The 19,663-nt window shown below is 48.4% G+C and overlaps 1 long non-coding RNA gene across 1 annotated transcript in view; it reads left to right on the top strand.

The window, feature by feature from the left end:
* The window catches only part of LOC132344064 (uncharacterized), a 113,014-nt gene that overhangs the window by 14,224 nt on the left and 79,127 nt on the right, over positions 1 to 19,663 (top strand). The window contains exon 3 of the long non-coding RNA XR_009493165.1: positions 8,572 to 8,775. This is a non-coding gene — a long non-coding RNA (uncharacterized lncRNA). The remainder of the gene's footprint in view (positions 1 to 8,571; positions 8,776 to 19,663) is intronic.

Here is a 19,663-nt window from a genome sequence, read left to right as displayed (position 1 = left end):
TGGGCAGTCAGGGGAGTAGCCACTTTAGTGAGAGATTTCTGTACACAGCTTATTCTTGCCTGAAGGTGGTACCCATTCCCCAAGATGCAAAGGATGAATCCATGCAGGCTTCACTGCGTTTGTCCGAGCCCATCAGCCCGCAAGAAGCCTGGACAGAAATTGACATGTGCCATTCCAGAAACCTTATTTCATTGCTCATTTCCCCTCCAACAGTCCCCTTCCTCTGCCACCTCCTCTTTCACTGCTCTGGAATCCTGGTCCCAGATGTGACTTTCTATGTTTCCTTTGGCTGGGAATTTGCCGTTTTCCCATAACCCATTTAGGTTGCCTGTTAGTGAAACCAAAAAAAAAAAAAAAAAAAAAAAACAAACCCTCTAACTTTCTGGGAAGACATCTAATTAAATTCCCAAAGAGGGACAAGGAAAGCCCCCTCTGAGACAGACAGAGACAGCCTCCTAATACATTATCATCCCGCCGGAGAAAGTGCCCTGGATAAGCTTGGGGACCCGGTAACATGGTGTTCTGTTTCTTAATGTCCTCTGCAAAGAAGCTGGCCCTGGGTTTAAAATAGCCCTCTGGTCAAAGCAACTATTTAAAGAGTATTGGGGTCTGAGAAATGCAAAACAAAGTATTGTTGATTAAAAACACATGGTTTGTTCTTGAGGCGAAAGTAGCCAGGAAAATCAAATGTGACAGTGTTTTGGCTTTTTCTATCCCACAAGACATGATGGTGATTTATTAGAGTGATGTCAGCTGTGGTTAAAAAAAGTTTGCTGTGTTGTCTTAATAAAAAGAGGCTTTACCTTGGAGCTGTCAAACTCCCTGCCTCCTCTGGCTTAAGGCAGGCGCTGCTGGGCCCTAAGCCCTTATATGGGGGGAGGGCTTCTCCCTGAGGGGCAAACCTCTGCCTTGGGGGGAGGTCACGAGGCCACAGGGCACGGAGTTCTTCTTGGTAGAGCCGCAGGACAGCCTTTGAGGGGAGCTGCAGCCCACTCTTGGCTCGCTCAGCTTTGAGGAAGAGGGAGCTGGCTTGGCTCGGAGTGTGAGTGTGGCCTGACTGGGTTGGGTGGCGGGGCCTGGTTGGAGGGAAGCACGTGGCCTTCCCCAGGTCACAGTGACTTAGGCCTGGGCGGGATGGATAATCTGCTGGAAGGCGAGGAGAAGCCGGGCTGCTAGCTGAATAGGAGGAGAGTTTCTTAGTTGAAGCTCTTTGGCTTTGTGAGGAAGAGAAACCCTTTGAGAGAATTCAAGTAAACAGGATCTATTGAAGGAACACCACAGCTCCCCTCTCAGACAACTGAGGGGAGACAGGCCGTCTGGGGAATGAGGTGGGCAGCAGGTGGAAGCAGCTTCTTCTGCCTTCCCCGAAACCATGGATTCGCATCTGATTCACGGAGCTCTGATTCGCTTCTGTTTTTGTTCCCGTCCCTCTGCGGGGAGGGGTGTCTCCTTGGGGAGTGTCTTGGCTTGTACTTCCTCATGGCTTTGGCTGTGCCCTGAGAGGAGGACCACTTGTATCAACTTTGCCCTGATGCTACTCAACCACGGTTTTGTCCATCATCTTTCTTCACTGAGTCTCACTGTCTCAGTTCCAAATTCTGGAGGGAAAATCCAGTTGGCATAGAGTCCTGTGCATATCTCGGTCCAGTTGTCAGTAGCTCGTGGAGTGGTCAGTTTGGAGGGGAGCCCTTCTGGGAGGCAGGGGCCTAGAGCCCCTACCATCTAGGGCCCCTACCTAGATGGTAGGGGGTTGGCTAGAGACGAAAACCCTACGTATTACAAAGGCAGTTGAAGGAAGCAACCTCAAGTGTGTGTGTGTGTGTATGTTTGTGTTTATTCTAAGGATCTAGGACTTTCTAGGAGTGAGAATGCCTCTCCCTTTTATTCAGTAGGAAGGATAAGTGTCCCACTGGTAAGATGAAACCCACCAAACACCTTTAATTCCTTCCCGGAAACACACCCAGGAAGTGAGAAGAAGACATTATTATTTTTTCAATTAATCTATGGATTTCTTCCCAATTTTAGAAGAAATGTATACATGATTATAGACAACTTGGAAAACAGAAACCCATGAAGATGGAAGGAAGAAAGCTGCCATGATCCGAGATAACTGGTTAACAAACTGGTGTGTTTCCTTTTATCCTTTTCTTCTCTAAGTACTAGCCCGAGGCTCTGTGAACGATGTGGGCTGCCGATCTATCTTTTGACTCTAATTATATGTCTTCAGACTCTAAGACTTTAGGATTGCTTTAAATGTATTCTTATAATTTTCCCTGAGAACACAGGGTTGTTTTCCCCTTGTTCTTTCACCTTTTCCTAGAGGAGGCACCTTGAACAGAATCAACCTAGTCTGCCTCCCTACTTTTGTGCAGATCAGCACTATACCCCCTTCCCCCTGCCCACCGACATAGCATTTTAACTGCTTCCACTCTTGAGTTCCTTCTACTCTCTTTTTTTGGGCTGTTATTGTTGTTTTTTTCTTTAATATTTATTTATTTGGCTGTGCTGAGTCTTAGCTGTGGCATATAGGGTCTACTTCCCTGACCCGGGATTGAACCTGGGCCCCCTGCATTGGGAGCCTGGAGTCTTAGCCACTGGACCATCAGGGAAGTCCCAGGGCTGATCTTTTTAAAGCCCCAAATCTCATCTCACTAGTCTTCACAGAAGATCCTTTACTGGTCATTCCCTGCATTTAGGATAAGGTAGATTAAACCTGTGATACAGACCTCTGGATCACTGGAAGACTATTCTCAGCCACACGCCCTTTTTGGCAACTCTTGGACTGTCTCAGGCACGTTCCCCTCTTGCAAACGCCGTTCCTGCTGTTCAAGAGCTTGACTCTACCCTTCAACCTGAAGGCTGAGTTCCATGTCGCTTCTTCAGAGAAGCCTGTTCTGACGGTGGCCTCTTGGAGGTCCCCAGCATCCCCTGTAGCTTTTCTTCAGAGCAAGGATAGCAGTGTGCACTTACAGATTTGTTCGTTTGGTTATTACATAATGTCTGCCGCCTGAAGACACAGGAATGCTCCCTGAGGCAGGGCATTTGTTTTCCTGGGTTTGAGCCTCCTTCAGTGCTTATTGGATGAAGGAGTGGGTGGGTGCTTCCCTGGTGCCTAGGCCTGAGTGAAGGGTCTCCACGCAGTGGCAGAGTGGGTTGGGAGGTCTCGCGAGAGGACGTGGTTTTGCATAAACCTTTGGGTAAGTGACTTCCGTGTTTGCCATCATGTGTGAGTGCCCCAGAGATGCACACACATGGCTCTTGGTGACTGCGATGCCGAGCTTGAAGCCTGCCTGCTGAGATGCTGTGGGTAAGGCTGCTGAGCAAGGTGGATGTTCAGGGAAGCATCTGTTCCTTGATGGGGCTCTGCCACTTTCTACTGCAAGCATTCTGTGGGCAAACTTCATTCTAGAGTGTGAATTCTAGAGAGTTCACTCTACCAGCTGCCAAGGCTCTTAGGATTGGGCACAGTCACACAGCGGGGCTCCCTGCCTCTGAATCACCCTGGAAGCATGCTCTGGCTGCACCATGAATCTTGCCTAAGTTAAAGGAAGATTTAGCTTCCCTAGAACATGGATCTATTGGTACTCTTCTAGAGATGGTTCTTCTCTGGAGAAACATTAAGTTCATTCAGTGGACATTTGTTGAACTCTGGCAGGGCATATCAGATGCGAATGCAGACAATGGGGGTGAGTGTTAACAAGCCTGAGCCCCATACTCCTTGCTGAATGATAGGTGAATAAATCAAGAGTCGAATTGTTGGGGTGAGGAAAAGGGAAGTCTTTCATTTATTTGAAAGTCCAGCAGATCAAGAAGATGATGGACTAGTGTCCCAAAGAACCACCTTTTCCTGAGTTCGAATTCAGGCTTCTTTTACTAAGAGGGAAGGGTATGTAGTTGGTTGTTGCAAACTTCTTGGCATCAGAATCCTTTGTTCTCACAGCTGTCTACATTGGTCAGGTCGTGATGCTTCTGTAAATTTCCAACAAGACAAATATTGTTCTCTGTTCTGCAACATTTTATCTCTATATGAATGGGAAAGTGTTATACCTTTAAAAGTCAGAGCCTTGAGAATGGCTTTCCTATGTATTTCAGGCAACAGGTAACATTATTGTAGAATAGAATGCAAAGGTAAAAGTAAAAGAAACAGGTCCAGTGTGGAGTCAGATTTGTTTGTCCCCATTACATAGAGGGCTGAATAAGACACAAAGGAGAACTCAGCTTTGGGAAAGCCAACTGTAGCTCAGAACACATTCTACATGATTATCTCAATTCCTTAGATTAGCCTTATGCATGTATGCATGCCCAGTTGCTCAGTCATGTCTGACTCTTTGCGACCCTATGGACTGTAGCCCACCAGGCTCCTCTATCCATGGGATTTTCCCAGCAAGAATACTGGAGTGGGTTGCTATTTCCTTCCCCAGGGGATCTTCTCAACCCAGCATTCAAACCCGTGTCTTCTGCCTCTCTTGCATTGGCCTTATGATGTTATTAGGCCTGTTATTAGGCCTATTTTATAGTAGAGCAAATGGAAGCTCTGAATTTCCATGACTTGCCTGGGGTCCTAGTTTGCATGTTTGATAGCAATGCAGCTCAATCTCCAGTCTTTTGACTTAAACCCAGTGTTTATTTTTACTATTGTAAGCTGAAAATATGAATGTGCCTCTGCTTCATGCCCTCCTCCTCAGATGATCTCTTCTCCTGGGAAAACTTGATCCCCCAAAGTGTGATGATACACAGAGGGTCTTCCTTAGTGCCAATCACATGGCAGTACCCTTGGCTACTGTAGAAGTTGCAGAAGGTCCTGGCTCCTGTACAACTCTTCCATGTGCAAACAGGAGGGTCTGAATCGTCCAAACTAGATTCCGAAGAGGAATTCGGAGTGATTATTCTCCCAGAGCAATGAAACCAGTTGCTAAGCCTGAGGTCTGTTCTCTGGGGCATTCGAGAAGTGCTTTCCCAGCGAGACTTGCCCTGTGAAAGATGATAGATGCACAGATTTCTAGGGTGATGTCTGACACTCTAGGCATCTTTTAATGACATCGCTGATAAAGCACCATCTGACTTAAACAGTTCATGATTCAGGACACTCATGGTCACCTGAGACATTTCATTCCACCTACAGGCAGATCCATTTGATTTGGGACTCAACAAATAAGGAAAACAATTCTGTCTCCTTGGAGCTTCTCTCACTGGTCTTGATCCTGGAAGGCATCAGCGCAGCACCTCTCCCACCAGCAGGCTGGCCCTCGGGGAGCCTGGAGGGAATCATGGTGAGAACCAAGGCTGGTCAGGCATGTCTGAGCAGGCCTGGTGAACCTTGGGGTGGACCTGTTCAATGCAGGAGGGACTGAAGAGTCTCTGGGGAAAGAGCTTGTCTTGGAGGAAGAAGAAACCAGGCACAAACAGCGGCCTGATAACCAAGCTTAGATTGCAGTGGGGTCGGAGCGATTCTGAGCATGGCCTGGGGTACGGTTCACAGTCGGCTTTGAGCACTACTCAGCCCCACTGGACTTCTTTCACTGAACTATAGAGAGCATATAGGCAAGGAAATGCTATAAATAAATGCTATAAACTAATACGTGGTGGTCACCAGGGAACCAGCTTTGGGACTGGGTCTTCAGAGTCAATCCCATGATGGGGAGAATGCCCTGCTCCTCCACCACGTGGTGCAACCCTGCAGTCCCTTGGCTTGGAAGCCTCCAGCGCCTCTCTGGTAGCAGGGAAAGTAGTGTCCTGACAGAGGACTCGGAGCAGGCCAAGGGCAACCACACGGCGGGTGACAAGCAAACCGACCGTGTGTGTCTTGGGCATTAATGAGGCACCCCCAACGGATTCTGGGAACGCCGGGTTAATAGCAGGGGGATGGACATCCTGAGTGACCCGGTGAAAGCTAAGTCATTGTTATTTTCTCCTTAACACTTAATGAATGACTGTGCATTGCTTCAGTCGTGTCTGACTCTTCGACCCCATGGACTGTAGCCCTCCAGGCTCCTCTGTCCATGGGGATTCTCCAGGCAAGAATACTGGATTGGGTTGCTGTACCCTCCTCCAGAGGATCTTCCTGACCCAGGGATCGAACCCGCATCTCTTATGTTTCCTGCATTGACAGGCAGGTTCTTTACTGCTAGTGCCATCGGGTATGCACTTTCTGAACACTGACCACAACATTGTTTGAAAGGTATTTTTAACCATAACTTATTGAAGAAGAAATTGAAAATCAAAGAGTTTAATTTCTCCAAAATCATACAGACAGCAAATGGCAGAGCCTGGACCCTTAGTCTGTACTCTTTTTTTCACCTGGGATAAACCATAATGGAAAAGAATACAAAAAAGAATGTATCAGATCAGATCAGTTGCTCAGTCGTGTCTCACTCTTTGCGACCCCATGAATCGCAGCACACCAGGCCTCCCTGTCCATCACCAACTCCCGGAGTTCACTGAGACGTCCATCGAGTCAGTGATGCCATCCAGCCATCTCATCCTCTGTCGTCCCCTTCTCCTCTTGCCCCCAATCCCTCCCAGCATCAGAGTCCTTTCCAATGAGTCAACTCTTCACATGAGGTGGCCAAAGTGCTGGAGTTTCAGCTTTAGCATCATTCCCTCCAAAGAAATCCCAGGGTTGATCTCCTTCAGAATGGACTGGTTGGATCTCCTTGCAGTCCAAGGGACTCTCAAGAGTCTTCTCCAACACCACAGTTCAAAAGCATCAATTCTTCGGCACTCAGCCTTCTTCACAGTCCAACTCTCACATCCATACATGACCACGGGAAAAACCATAGCCTTGACTAGATAGACCTTTGCTGGCAAAGTAATGTCTCTGCTTTTGAATATGCTATCTAGGTTGGTCATAACTTTCCTTCCAAGGAGTAAGCGTCTTTTAATTTCATGGCTGCAGTCACCATCTGTAGTGATTTTGGAGCCCAGAAAAATAAAGTCTGACACTGTTTCCACTGTTTCCCCATCTATTTCCCATGAAGTTGTGGGACCGGATGCCAAGATCTTCGTTTTCTGAATGTTGAGCTTTAAGCCAGCTTTTTCACTCTCCACTTTCACTTTTCATCAAGAGGCTTTTTAGTTCCTCTTCACTTTCTACCATAAGGGTGGTGTCATCTGCATATCTGAGGTTATTGATATTTCTCCCAGCAATCTTGATTCCAGCTTGTGTTTCTTCCAGTCCAGCGTTTCTCATGATGTACTCTGCATATAAGTTAAATAAACAGGGTGACAATATACAGCCTTGATGTACTCCTTTTCCTATTTGGAACCAGTCTGTTGTTCCATGTCCAGTTCTAACTGTTGCTTCCTGACCTGCATACAAATTTCTCAAGAGGGAGATCAGGTTGTCTGGTATTCCCATCTCTTTCAGAATTTTCCACAGTTTATTGTGATGCACACAGTCAAAGGCTTTGGCCTAGTCAATAAAGCAGAAATAGATGTTTTTCTGGAACTCTCTTGCTTTTTCCATGATCCAGAGGATGTTGGCCATTTGATCTCTGGTTCCTCTGCCTTTTCTAAAACCAGCTTGAACATCAGAAAGTTCACGGTTCACATATTGCTGAAGCCTGGCTTGGAGAATTTTGAGCATCAGAGGGCAAACACACTGAAACCATACTCACAGAAAACTAGTCAATCTAATCACACTAGGACCACAGCCTTGTCTAACTCAATGAAAAGAATGTCTATATGTGTATAAATGAGTCATTTTGCTGTATAGCAGAGATTAGCACAACATTGTAAATCAACTATACCTCAATAAAAAAATAGTCATTGTTACTAACGTGATGGGATGCAAGCGGGCATCGACCTGGTAGGACTGTCACAGCCCTGCCCCCTCTCCCAGCATCTCTTTTCCTGGTTGAACATCCCTGATGTTTCTCGGTCGTTCTTCAGAAGCCCCCATTCTCAGTCCTCCTCTGTGCTCCATACCCACTTTTGGAATCATTCCAGGCTACCCATACCAAAAGCATTTGCTAAAAGAACTTTAGGACGTCCTACAATCAATATGGCCTAAGCGTTTTCTTTCTTTCTTTTTTTTTCTTTTTCCCGATTGGGTGAAAAGAAGGCTCCCAGAGCCTGGGAATGACTTGCCCGAATCCTGTGTACCCAGTCGGGGGATGAGCCAGTGCTCCTCACAAGCCATCTGGCTCAGAGCTTGGCAGCAGGCTCTTGGCCATCACTGCCCTCATGAGGCATGCTAATATGGACAGAGTGGCCCTCAGTTTGCATGAGTGAGCATGAGGTGACCCTGGATGCATGTCTCCTTTATAATTCTTTAATTCTAAGGACTCGGAAATGATGATGGAGAAACGGACAATAGCTGAGTGTCGTCTAATTACCAGGCATTTAGTTACATGATGGCATTTGTTCTCACAGCAGTTGTGGGAGGCAGTCAGGTCAGGGGAGTTCCCATGTGACGGAGGAGGATGTACAGGCACGGAGAGGCAAAGTCATCTTTTACAGCCATCCAGCTAGTATGCTGAGGAACCGTCAACCACGTCCCGATGTCAGAAGCCCGTGCTTTTCCAGGACATCATGACACCTCCCAGTAAAGATTCCTTCCTCTCTTCCCAGGAGGACTCTGGCCTTGGTTTATGCTGAGGACACCATCCAAGTGACCACCACCACAGGCTGCCTCCAGGAGTGATGCTCTGGGGCTGATGCCTTTTTGCTCACCAGGAGCCCCATGGTGAGACAAGAACCACTCTCCTAGAACACAGATTTTTCTGATTTTGTTTTTTTCCCCGGCTGAGCTTGGAACCAGTTGTGTGATCTTGGGTAAGTCATTTAATTTGTCTGGGCTTCAATTTATTGGCCTGTGAAATGTAGCTGATGAACCTGAGTCAGTGTTTTTTAATCATTTCTTTTTGGGGGACAAAAAAAAAAGCAATTTCTGACCATTTCCACTAAGGAGGTTTTGTGGAGCATTACTTGCTGCAATTTACATTGCAAAAGTAATTCTTATTTAAATAATTTTTTTAAAAAAGAGTAGTTATATATCACTTTTTTAAAAAAAAATATTTTGCCCATTTAAAAAATGTTTATTTATCTGGCAGCATTGGGTCTTTAGTTGCCTCATGCTGGATTTTTTGTTGTGGTGCATGGACTCTCTAGCTGTGGTGTGTGCCTTAGTTGCTCTAAGACATGCAGAATCTTAGTTCCCTGACCAGGGATCGAACCCTCATCCCCTGCATTGGAAGGCAGATTCTTAACCACTGGACCACCAGGGAAGTCCCTATTTTATTAAAATCTTGAACTAAGTCATAAAGCGTGTTTTGCACATTGCTCTCCTCTGCCATCCCCTTTCTGGGCAGTATGCTCTCCCCTCCCTCCTGCCATCTTGCCCACAGCTGAGAATCCCTCCACTTGATAGTTTAGAATCTTGCTCTGGGTGTGAGATGACTTGAGTCCTAGGGTGTATTTGTTCTGGAAGAGAGGAGACAAGACAGCCTTTCTGGGTTGCCCATCTCTCTTCCTGGAGCCTCCCCCCACCCCCATTTTTCTCTGCCTGCAACAGTCATCTCTGGGTCCCCCTCGGGCTGCCCCTAGACTCCCCTGGTCTCCAGAGCAGCGGGCGGGTGGCCCTCCCGTTTGAGCAGGCCATGTCTCAGTGTAGTTGCCAGCGCAGTTATCTTTTATTTCTGGCATGTGCTGTAACACAAGAGTGATCTTGACTTCAGGATTATCACCTCTCATCATTCTTTCTCCCTTTTCTTCTCTTCTTTTTCTTCCTGAAAGATGATAAAATTACCAGACAGGGCCTCCCGCTTCCTCCAGGCCTAGTCAGAGCTCAGGGATATTTACTTCTCGGGTAAACAGCTATAATCTCCCTAACCAGACTTTATCGCAGTTAAGTAAGTTAAATTCTTCTGGTCTAATCCTCCATGTGCTGTGGGTTTTTTTTTTTTGAGTATAAAGCGTTCACCATCTTTTGATATAATATGACAACGCTGGGCCGCTGGATATGATTAGGCATCGAGCAAAGAGGTTTCAACTTAACCAGACTGGAAAAGAAGGGCCCCCTTTGCAAAACAGCTTTGGGCAGGAAAAAAAAAAAAAACAACTCACAGAAAAGCACTTTTGCTCATGAGAGGTACAAAAGAGAGGTTTGTGGGTGTTTGCAGGGCCCGGGACTTTCCCCAGCCAGGCAAATCCCTGGCAGACACTGAAAATTGAGCCGGCCCCCGCATCTGTGTGCTTCCTGCTGTTCCTAACCACGTGACGGCCACCTCGGCCAGGAGAAGACAGGAGAAGGGAACAACGCTGAATCTGAAGCTGGAGGTCATGTCACTCCCAGTGGGAAAAACAAGACACGCTTGCCCCTTTGGGTAACAATCGAAGGGCATTTCAGGAACAAAGACTTAACGGAGCTTGGCTCAAATTGTTGACAATTCTGGGGCATGGAAGATGGTTACAGGTGATGGGGTGGAGAGAAGGAAAGGTGTCTGAATGTGGCTGGAGACCAAAGCCAGCCTGGGAGATTGGACAGGCCCTGTGTGTGTAGATGTTGGTGTGCCGTCGGGGGTGGGGAGGGTGGCAGAGCCTCTCCAAACATCGGCATCAGCAGAAACCAAGGTCGGGAGACCAAAGGCTCCTGGTGTCAATGTGCCCTGTGAGGGGACTGCGGGCCAGGTCTCTACGCCCAGAGGCGACCACGGCCACCACAAAGATGCGCAGAAGTGCGTCCCATCTCTCTGCACAGATGCCGCGTGTTGGCTTTTCTTTCCTGTCAGCCTTCCAGTGGGTCCTAAGCTCAGTTCCCGTTTCCTGCCTCTCCACGCCACCCGTGCTCCCAGCCAAGCTGTGACACTTCCCCAAGCACCGCCTGGGCATGTTTAGAGCCCGAGCCACACTTCAGGGTTCGACTCCTCCTGCCGCCCTCCCTTCGCGTATGTGTGTGTGTGTGTGAGAGAGAGAGAGAGAGTGTGTATTTTTGGCCTTGAATCCCCACTACAAAGAAGAAGAAAGGAAACTGCCAGGGCCAAGGATGGAGAGGCAACTCGCAGCATTTCAGAAACGGCCCTGCTGTCTCCACCGCAGGCGGCACTTGGGTGGAGGCAGATCCATCCGGCAGTTAGCACTCCATCTGAGAGCAGCCCCAACACACGGGTGCATTGGGGGTGCGGGGACTCAGGCATCTCCCACTCTGTCCTCTGCTTGAGGAAAGACAGCACCCCAGGCCACCACACCAGGGTCCCCTCTCCTTTCCCTCTGGGTGGCCTCACCCTGCAGGGCCATGGGAATTGTGTCTAGGGTTCTCGTGTTGTCTTCTTCTCCTACGTCCCCCTCCTGGCAGCCAGGCCTGCCGAGGTCTCACTGGGTGGGGACCACTGGGAACGGCTGCACCTCCTCTGCACCGAGCTGATCCTGGGACTTGCTTCTGAGGGCTCAGAGCGCCCCACTCCCTGCAGGAAGGGCTTCCAGGCTGCGGGTCCTAAATGTACTCCTTGTAGCCTCTCTGCTGACAGCTCAGCTCTTTACTCCTGGAGGATTCTACCTTGGTCCTTTAGAAAGATCTCAAGGACTTCCCTAGTGGTCCAGTGGTTAAGAATCTGCACGGGTTCGATCCCTGGTCGGGGAACGAAGATCCCAAATGCCGTGGGGTAACTAATCCTGCATATCATAACTACTTCCCTCGAAATGAATGATCCTGTGTGCTGCAACGAAGACCCAATGCAGCCAAATAAAGATTTAAAAAATGTCCATGTTTGCCCCATGGAGAAGTCCCTTGCTGCATTTTGCCGGGTTGTGTGTCAGAATGAAAGCAAGAATGAATGGATGAAAATAAAATCAAAGGTACAGGGTTTGCTTTCAATACCTGCCTCGGAAATACCAGCCCCTATTCTTCTGCCACACACAAAAATTCATCTCTTCCCCGCTTTTCCCTATTGGTCATTTTGGGAGAGGAGGGGTAAGGCCGCGCCCCACCCTCTGAGTGTTTCATAAAGCATCAGGCATTATTGCTCACCGGGGCTTGTCATCTTTTCGGGGCAGCTGATTTGATGGGGCTGTGGGAGGAAAATAGAAGGAAACCGGGGAGTCTTGTTGGGGAGTGTCTGAGTCGCCAAGGGGACACTGGCCTTCCAGGTGATAGAAGGGAAAGCATGAGGCCCCGGGGGCCTTAGAAGGAAGGAGGTGGGACATCGAAGCCAGGGTGAGCAAACCTGGAGCAGACCTGGGCTTGGGCCAGTGGTGCAGGAGGGCACAGCCCTGATGCTGCTGGGGCGAGCCCCGTATCCCTGCCCTGTGTCGCGCGGGTAAGGCGGCTCCTCTGCCAGTGGGAGGCTGAGCACATTTCACTCTGTGCCGTGGCTGCCCAGCTTCCTTCTGGAATTCCCGACTCTGGTTTAGAGCTGCCCTGTCTGCTGTGCATTGACACAGGATCCCTCATCCCATACATTGGTTTTAAACATGGTGAAAGATATGTTAATAATGTTAAGACATAAGTATAAACAGTCCCCAACTGACGAGGCTTTGATTTATGATTTTCGGACTTTATGATGGTGTGAAAGTGATACATATTTAGTAAGAACTGTACTTTGAATTTTGATCTTTTCCTGGAGCTACTGATACTCTGTACCCTTTCTTGTGATACTGAGGCAGTGGTAGCCACCCCGTCGTGAGAGCAAACAGTCAACACACTTATCACCATTCTGCACCCAGATGACCATAATATTTTCCACTGTAAGTACAAGAGTCAACCAATTACAAGAGATAACCAACACTTTATTCACAAACAGGCTTTGTGTTAGATAATTTTGCCCAACGTCAGGCTAACAGAAGTGTTCTGTTTAAGGTAGGCTAGGATAACTCATGAAGTTTGGTAGGTTAGGTGGATTAAATACATTTTCAATTTATGATATTTTCAACCTACAATGGGTTTATCGAGATGGTGGGCTTCCCACGTGGCTCAGTGGTAAAGAATCTGCCTGCCAATCCATGGGTTGGGAAGATCTCCTGGAGAAGGAAATAGCAACCCACTCCAATATTCTTGCCTGGGAAATCCCATGGATAGAGGAGCCTGGCAGGCTACAGTCCATGGGGGTCACAAACGAGCTGGACATGACTTAGTGACCAAATAGCAGCAGCAACCCTATCGTAAGTCGAGGAGGATCTGCAGTGAATATTGAAGTTATATATAGACGTTGGAATGATCCAGAGTTCAGGTGAAAGAATATTCATGGAGCTTTGGACACAGTGATGCCCATCAGAGGACTTTGAATAGAAATAACAGTGGTAATACTGATAGATACTGGTAATTGAGTGCCTTTTATGTACCAGGCATGTTCTCATATAATTCTGACAATAATCCTTTATCTCCAACTGACAGCTAAGGAAACAGACTCAGCAGTTGAGTAACTTGCCCAGAGCTACATAACTCATGAAGAGGCAAAGCTGGGGTTTGGGCTCAGCTCCAGAGAACCTAGGAACCCAATCAATAGAGAAAGGTGTGGAATTAGATGCTCAGGTCTGTGGTTCTGTCTGTACATCGATGGTGGTGGTGGTTTAACTGCTAAGTGGTGTCTGACTCTTGCCACCCCATGGACTGTAGGCCGTCAGGCTCCTCCATCCATGGGATTTTCCAGGCAAGAATACTGGAGTGAGTTGGCATTTTCTTCTCCGGGGCATCTTCTCAACCTAGGGATCAAACCTGTGTCTCCTGCATCTCCTGCATTGCAGGCGGATTCTAGACTGCTGCAGGATTGGGGAAACCTCTACTATACCTCGATAGGAGGTGGTAAAGAAAAAAGGTCTGTAAAAGCTCCATGGGGTGACAGAAGTTTCTGGAAGGAGTTGAGGCTTGATCTGGATTTAAGTAAGCTGAGGGTGGCGGTGCATGAGTGGGTCTGGGGTGTGTGAGGGTCAGTGAGGAGAAGAGGAAGACAGGATGATGGCCTTGCTTAGGGACACACTGGGGAGCCAAGGCAGCAGATTAATGTGCTGAAATGCTAGCGTCCCCACCTTTCTCTGTGTGAATTCAGGCAAATGAATAAACCCTTCTAAGCCCTGGCTGCTCATCAGTAAAGCAGCGATAACTGTGGCGAGGATGACTTATGCAAGGTATTCAGAGTCTGGCACAGGCAAACGGCTACATAAATGTTGTCTGTGGTTGAAAATGTTCTCAATTGATCAGCTCCTGCGTTTCTGTGTTATCTTAACTCTTCCCTCTTCTTCAGGGTCCCTGGCCATGGAGCCATCAAGCCCGGCTGATTCTCTCTTCATAGCATTTGTTCTTTTTCTTTCTCACGGCCACCGCCCTTTATTCTAGGTCCCTATGTTAACATGTTAACATGGCAGCAGATTCCTGGCAGCTCCTACCTCCAGCCTTTCTCCACACCGGTCAACCTTGTCCGTTGACATCAGATTGTTCCCTTGAAACCACTGCTTTCTGCATCTTCCTTCCCTGCTCAAAACCCTCTGGTGACTCACTCTAGAGTTTCCTATTAAATCCAGACTTCTGCGCTGAGTCACCTACTCCCTACTTTTCCTTTTATTTGCCTCTGTGTCTCAATATGGTCGCTCTTACTATCTCATAAACACGGTAGTTTCTTTTCCATCACTGAGCCTTCATTCCTGTTTCTTCCTCCAGGTAGGTACCCCTTCCTCTCCAACTAGCCAAGCACCCATCTTCGAGGCTGGCTCCTTTGAAACCTGCCTCCTTACCATTCGGGTTCATGAGATCTCTCTCCTCGGTGGACCTCTCAAACTCTCCCTGTGCCTTGTTCATCTGGCCAAAAGCTGTCTTGCTAATAGTATACACTCCTGAAAAATGAACCGTTTCCCCATATGGGCTGCAAATCCTCCAGGGAGGGCCATTTCATTGCCTTTTCTGGCCTCTCTCGTTCTTAGCCCAGGACAGAGCTAAGCCTAGAGAAGTCACTCCATACATTTCAAAATTAATTTTGTTGAATAAAAGTGGTAGTGAGAAGGCTGATAATGAAGAACAGAAGGTAGGAGAGAAAAGCCTCTTTCCTAGTAAAGTTGGGTGAATTCTGTGATGCAGCAGAAGCTGTGGCTTAGGTTGGCCAGTCACTCAGACCCCCAGAAGCCAGCCGTCTCTCTCTCTCTTTTTTAAATTGTGGCTGAAATTGCAAAAAAAAATTCCCCATTGCTCAACATGTGGGGTATTCGTTCCCCGATCAGTGACTGAGTGCCTTCTGCACTGGAAGTGCAGAGTCTTAACCACTGGCCCGCTAAGGAAGTCCCAGCCATCTCTTTCTCTTGTGTGTCCCTTGGGATCATCCACATGTTTTCCACCTTTGCTTTCTTCCCTGGAAGCTGCTCTCTGCCCATATTTCTTTGCCTGGGATTCCTGGTAGAGCTCAGAATGCAAGCTGGAATGAGATTGGCATTTAGCTCTAAGTCCTGGATCAGATACCCTACCCAAGGCCCTACTGATGGTTCACAGTTGGTTGGGAGTGTTTGTTCCATGTCTAAGCAGATGAATCTAGAGTGAGTGAATGAAGAATGGCACATTTTGGAATATAAGACAAAGGCTTTCACAATAATATGCGGCCATTTGCTGTATCCTTAACGACAATACCAGCAATGCTGATGATAATCCGATGGGAAGAGCAGAGCTGATGAGTGATGGGAGGGACACCAGAGAAGCCTGTTCTCTTCCTGGGGCCTCCAGGTTTCCAGCCAGGCTTTCCATTGTTTGGGGTTTGTGCTCCATACCCAGCTGGCAAGATGCCTCCCTCTGATTCAAAGAGGGGAGAAGAGTCCCTCACCCGGGGAGCTTGAGGACGTCAGACTGCTCCTTACGCAAGAGCCTCCTAATGAGTTAAGTGTAAATGAATCAGAAGCAGATGGATCGGATTGTTCTGGAAATACACCCGAGGTTTAAAAATTAAGGGAAAAAGCATTTGGCAAAAGGCATTTTGGGGTTTGCCAAGACCCAGAACATTTGAAAAACAGTTCAAGATTTCTTTTTCTTTTCTCTTTGGTTGCAAAACCCACAATGCTGCCTGGAGGCAGTAGAAAGAGATGGGCCTCCATTCTTTCAAGCTGAGGTTCCTCCCGTCGTGTGGGTAATGGACCCCAGGCAGGAGGCAATGGGCTGTAGCTTCAGGGGCTGATTGTGTCCAGGAGCAAAGCCCCCTGCAGGCCTCCGTTGGTGGAGGAAGGTGGCCCCTTGAGTCTGCAGCTCCCAGCCTGGGCCTCGGTGCTCTGGGCCTGCTCTGGGCGGCTACCTATGACTCTCAGTGTATCTCCTGCCTTTCATAAAACTTGACTCACCTTGTCCAAATGCGGGGAAGCTCGTTATGTAAGGGAAACAGTCTCCAGTTTGCTAGGTGAGAAACTCCTGGAGGTTAGCAAGTCCTAATCCAATAAAATATAAAGTGAAATGTTTATTCTAGAAAAAAATCCTTCAAATAATTTTTTTTTTTATTAGTCACATTTGGCATAGTTGAGCCTTTCCCTGGAGGGACTAGCTTGCTGAGGGAAAAGAGAGAAAAAAGCAACATTCTTGGAGGAAAACTCAATCCAGCGGTTTCTCAGTCTGCAGCTGACTTGCTGTGTGATTGCACACAGACAGTAGACCTCGCTGAGCTTCAGGTGCCCAGTAATCAGCTCTCGAGGTTTTCTCTGATTAAACGCCAACACGTGAATCTAATAGGTCAGAGGCTGATGCACATGGACAATGAATCCTCATGTTGCAAGAGTGTTAGGTCTTGGTGGATTTAACACCTGGGCCATTTACCAAATTCCAGCAGGGTCATCCCATCCCTCTTTCCCCCAGGCACCTACCTGTGAAGCCAGACTCACCCGCATGCCTCTCAGAATCCCGTGCCTTGAAAGCGAAGTGACATTGGCCTTTCCCCAGGTGGGGAGGTGACTTGGGAGGCAGTGGCTCAGTGGGGTCCCACCCGGAGATTTCTACTTCCTGTCCCAGGGCCATCCACATCCAAGAAGTTCTGTCCTTGTGTATGGTTTTGCCACAGCTCTGTCTGGAAAAATCAGTACTGGGGTTCCTCTTCAATCCCGATGCTCTCACCTCCCCAGACGGTTGCCTGCTTCTCACTGGTAAGGGAGAGGCCCCACGGCTGGTCATGGTGAGGGGCTGGGAGCGGCAGGTCAGGTTGCGGATTCTGTAATCAGAGCTCAGGCATGGCATGACTGAATTCTGTCCTCCTCAGGGCCCCAGCAAACCCGTTTCTTTGTTCATTTACTTCTTCATTGGGTGAGTTAGTGCTGGATCTTAGCCTGACCTCTCGGTGAAGACAGGTCTGTTCACCCTGGTCCATGGTGACAATGAAACCAGCCATTGCATAAATGTTTATGGCTTATAAAGAGCTTTCACACAATCTCGCAATGCCTCATCTCAAAGCCCACAGCAAATGCAGGGGCCTCAGATCATCCGGTCGCCCTCTCATGACAGAGGAGACAGTCTTCCCAAGGTCCCACAGCCAGTCAGGGGCAGGGCTGGATTGAGAGCCTCTTCACTCCCCTGGCTAGAACTTGAACTCGCTTTGCTCTTGATCAGGATCTGTTTTGATCTGTGTCACTTTGCTTAGGTCACCCCACAAGGACTGTAAACTCCTTTGGGACAGGGATTACGTTTGGCATGTCTCTATAGCCCACATGGTGCAGAGCTGAACATCCTATGTGAAATCTGCTTAATAGACGTCCAATCGACAGGGAGAAATGCTGAACTGGGTAAAACTAGTTTGGCTTTCCTGGTGGCTCTGTGGTAAGGAATCTGCCTGCCAATGCAGGAGATGCAGGTTCATTCCCTGGGTTGGGAAGATCCCCTGGAGAAGGAAATGGCAACCCACCCCAGTATCCTTGTCTGGAGAATTCCATGGATGGAAGAGCCTGGCGGGCTACAGTCCAAGGAATTGCAAGAGAGTTGGGCACAACTTAGCGGCTAAACAACAACAAAGTTCACGGCGGACAGATTGGCATCTTGCTGCCTGATCTGAAAGGGCTGCTCCCCACCCCACTCCCTTTAGTCCTGACACAGACTCCCCATCACCAGCTGTAGAGTTATCACCTTGCCTAGCACCACTCTCTTATAGCTACCTCCCAGTGCAGGCCAAGACACAGAGAAGGAGGTGTGAGCTTCTAGCTATTGTCCCAGCCAAGGGAATAAGAGGCAGAAGCTCTGGAATTGCAGGGCTAAAGCAGACCCTGTGGGGAAGACCACACGGTCTTCTTGGAGCTGGAACTGGGCCCTACACCGAAGTGTGGGGTGACCTCAGCCCCACTGCCTCTGGTTGAAAGAACAAAGATCCCCTCTGTCCTGCCTACCGGCGTCTTAACCGTTTGAGCGAGAGGGCAAGCGAGATCCCATTTTGAACTCCCAGGAGAAAGGCAGTAGTAATAACAACGATGATGTAGAGGATTTGGCTTGTGGAGACTGCCTCAAGCAGAAACCAGCTCACCCCTCAGGGCAGGTGGGGGCCACCTCTAGGAGCTGGGAGCTGCTCCCCTGCTCTTTGGGGGTGCAGGGGAAGGACAGAGAACACAGACTCATCACGCTTCTTGGAGTCTCTAGGTGTGTGGGAATCCAGAGAAGGCCTCCTCCCTCCTGGAGTTTTTTTTTTTTTTCCCTCTCCTGGGAGAATTTTGGCTTCCCCATTTCTGACATGATGATTCAGAGCAAAAGTGGACTTGTCAGAGACAGGAAGGAAAGATAAGATAAAAATAAAAAGCTAGCCAGACTCAGAAGTTTTTCTGGCCTTAGTTCCCCCTCTCCCTACCCCTCAACACTGACATTCTTGAAAACAAAAATCCCACAGCGAAGCTCAGAGTTGGGGCCAGGCCTCAGGCTCCAGGTCAAGGCCGGAGGGCTTTGGAGGAAGTGATTCAGCGCCCGGGGCTGGGGGGTGGGATTGGGGGGGCTTTGGGGGGGGAATAGAGGAGTGGGAGGCGGGGCCGGGACGGGGGTCACCCCATCCACCCTCAGGCAGGCTGCTGGGAGCCCAGTGATTGATGGGCCCCAGCTTGGATGGAAAGATCAGATTCCAGAGGCAGGCAGAAAGCCGCTTCTCACAACGGCAACACAATTAAAAACTAAATACATCAAATTCATTAGTTTACAAATAGAACTGTTACTTGTTACTCAGGGTATTAACAATCTCCTTTCTCGATTAAAAAAAATTTTTTTTAATAAAAAAATTTCTTTTTTTTAACTTTTTGGTAACGCCCGTGAAAGACGTTTCAGTTGCCAACATTTCTGCAGAACTAATGTGGGTGGATTGTGACAGATATAATTTCTCCAACCTACAGTTTCATCAACTTGAGTTCTGTTAAACTATACCCGCTGGGCTTAGCTCCTTTTAAAGTTTCCGCTTTGACAGGTAGATTTATTAGTCTTGAAATTTGTACAAATCAGATGTCACTCGTGGCAACTTGTCAAAATGTCAGTCTGGCGAGGCGGCATGAAAGGCTTTGTGGAGAGGGAGGCAGACGCGAGTCAGGCTTTAAAGAACTCCAGCGTGAGCTGCAGGGAGGAACGGGGCCGTGGCAGCCTCTTGATCCCGAGGGCTTTACTTTATTAAATATCTCGGGCTGGACAGGGGGACGGGCCATTGGATCCTGGGTCTCTGAGACATCAAGGCGGACAGCCCCTGAATCACGGCGGCTGTCTGTTAACAGCGTCAGGTTTCTCTGCTTATTATGTGCACTCAGTGGGAGAAGACAGGGGTGCCCGCCA

The sequence above is a fragment of the Bos taurus genome, chromosome 27 (assembly GCF_002263795.3).
Source record: "Bos taurus isolate L1 Dominette 01449 registration number 42190680 breed Hereford chromosome 27, ARS-UCD2.0, whole genome shotgun sequence".
Taxonomy (NCBI): Eukaryota; Metazoa; Chordata; class Mammalia; order Artiodactyla; family Bovidae; genus Bos; species Bos taurus.
Note: the sequence above shows the minus strand (reverse complement) of the source record. Positions and strands in the feature narration are given on the sequence as shown.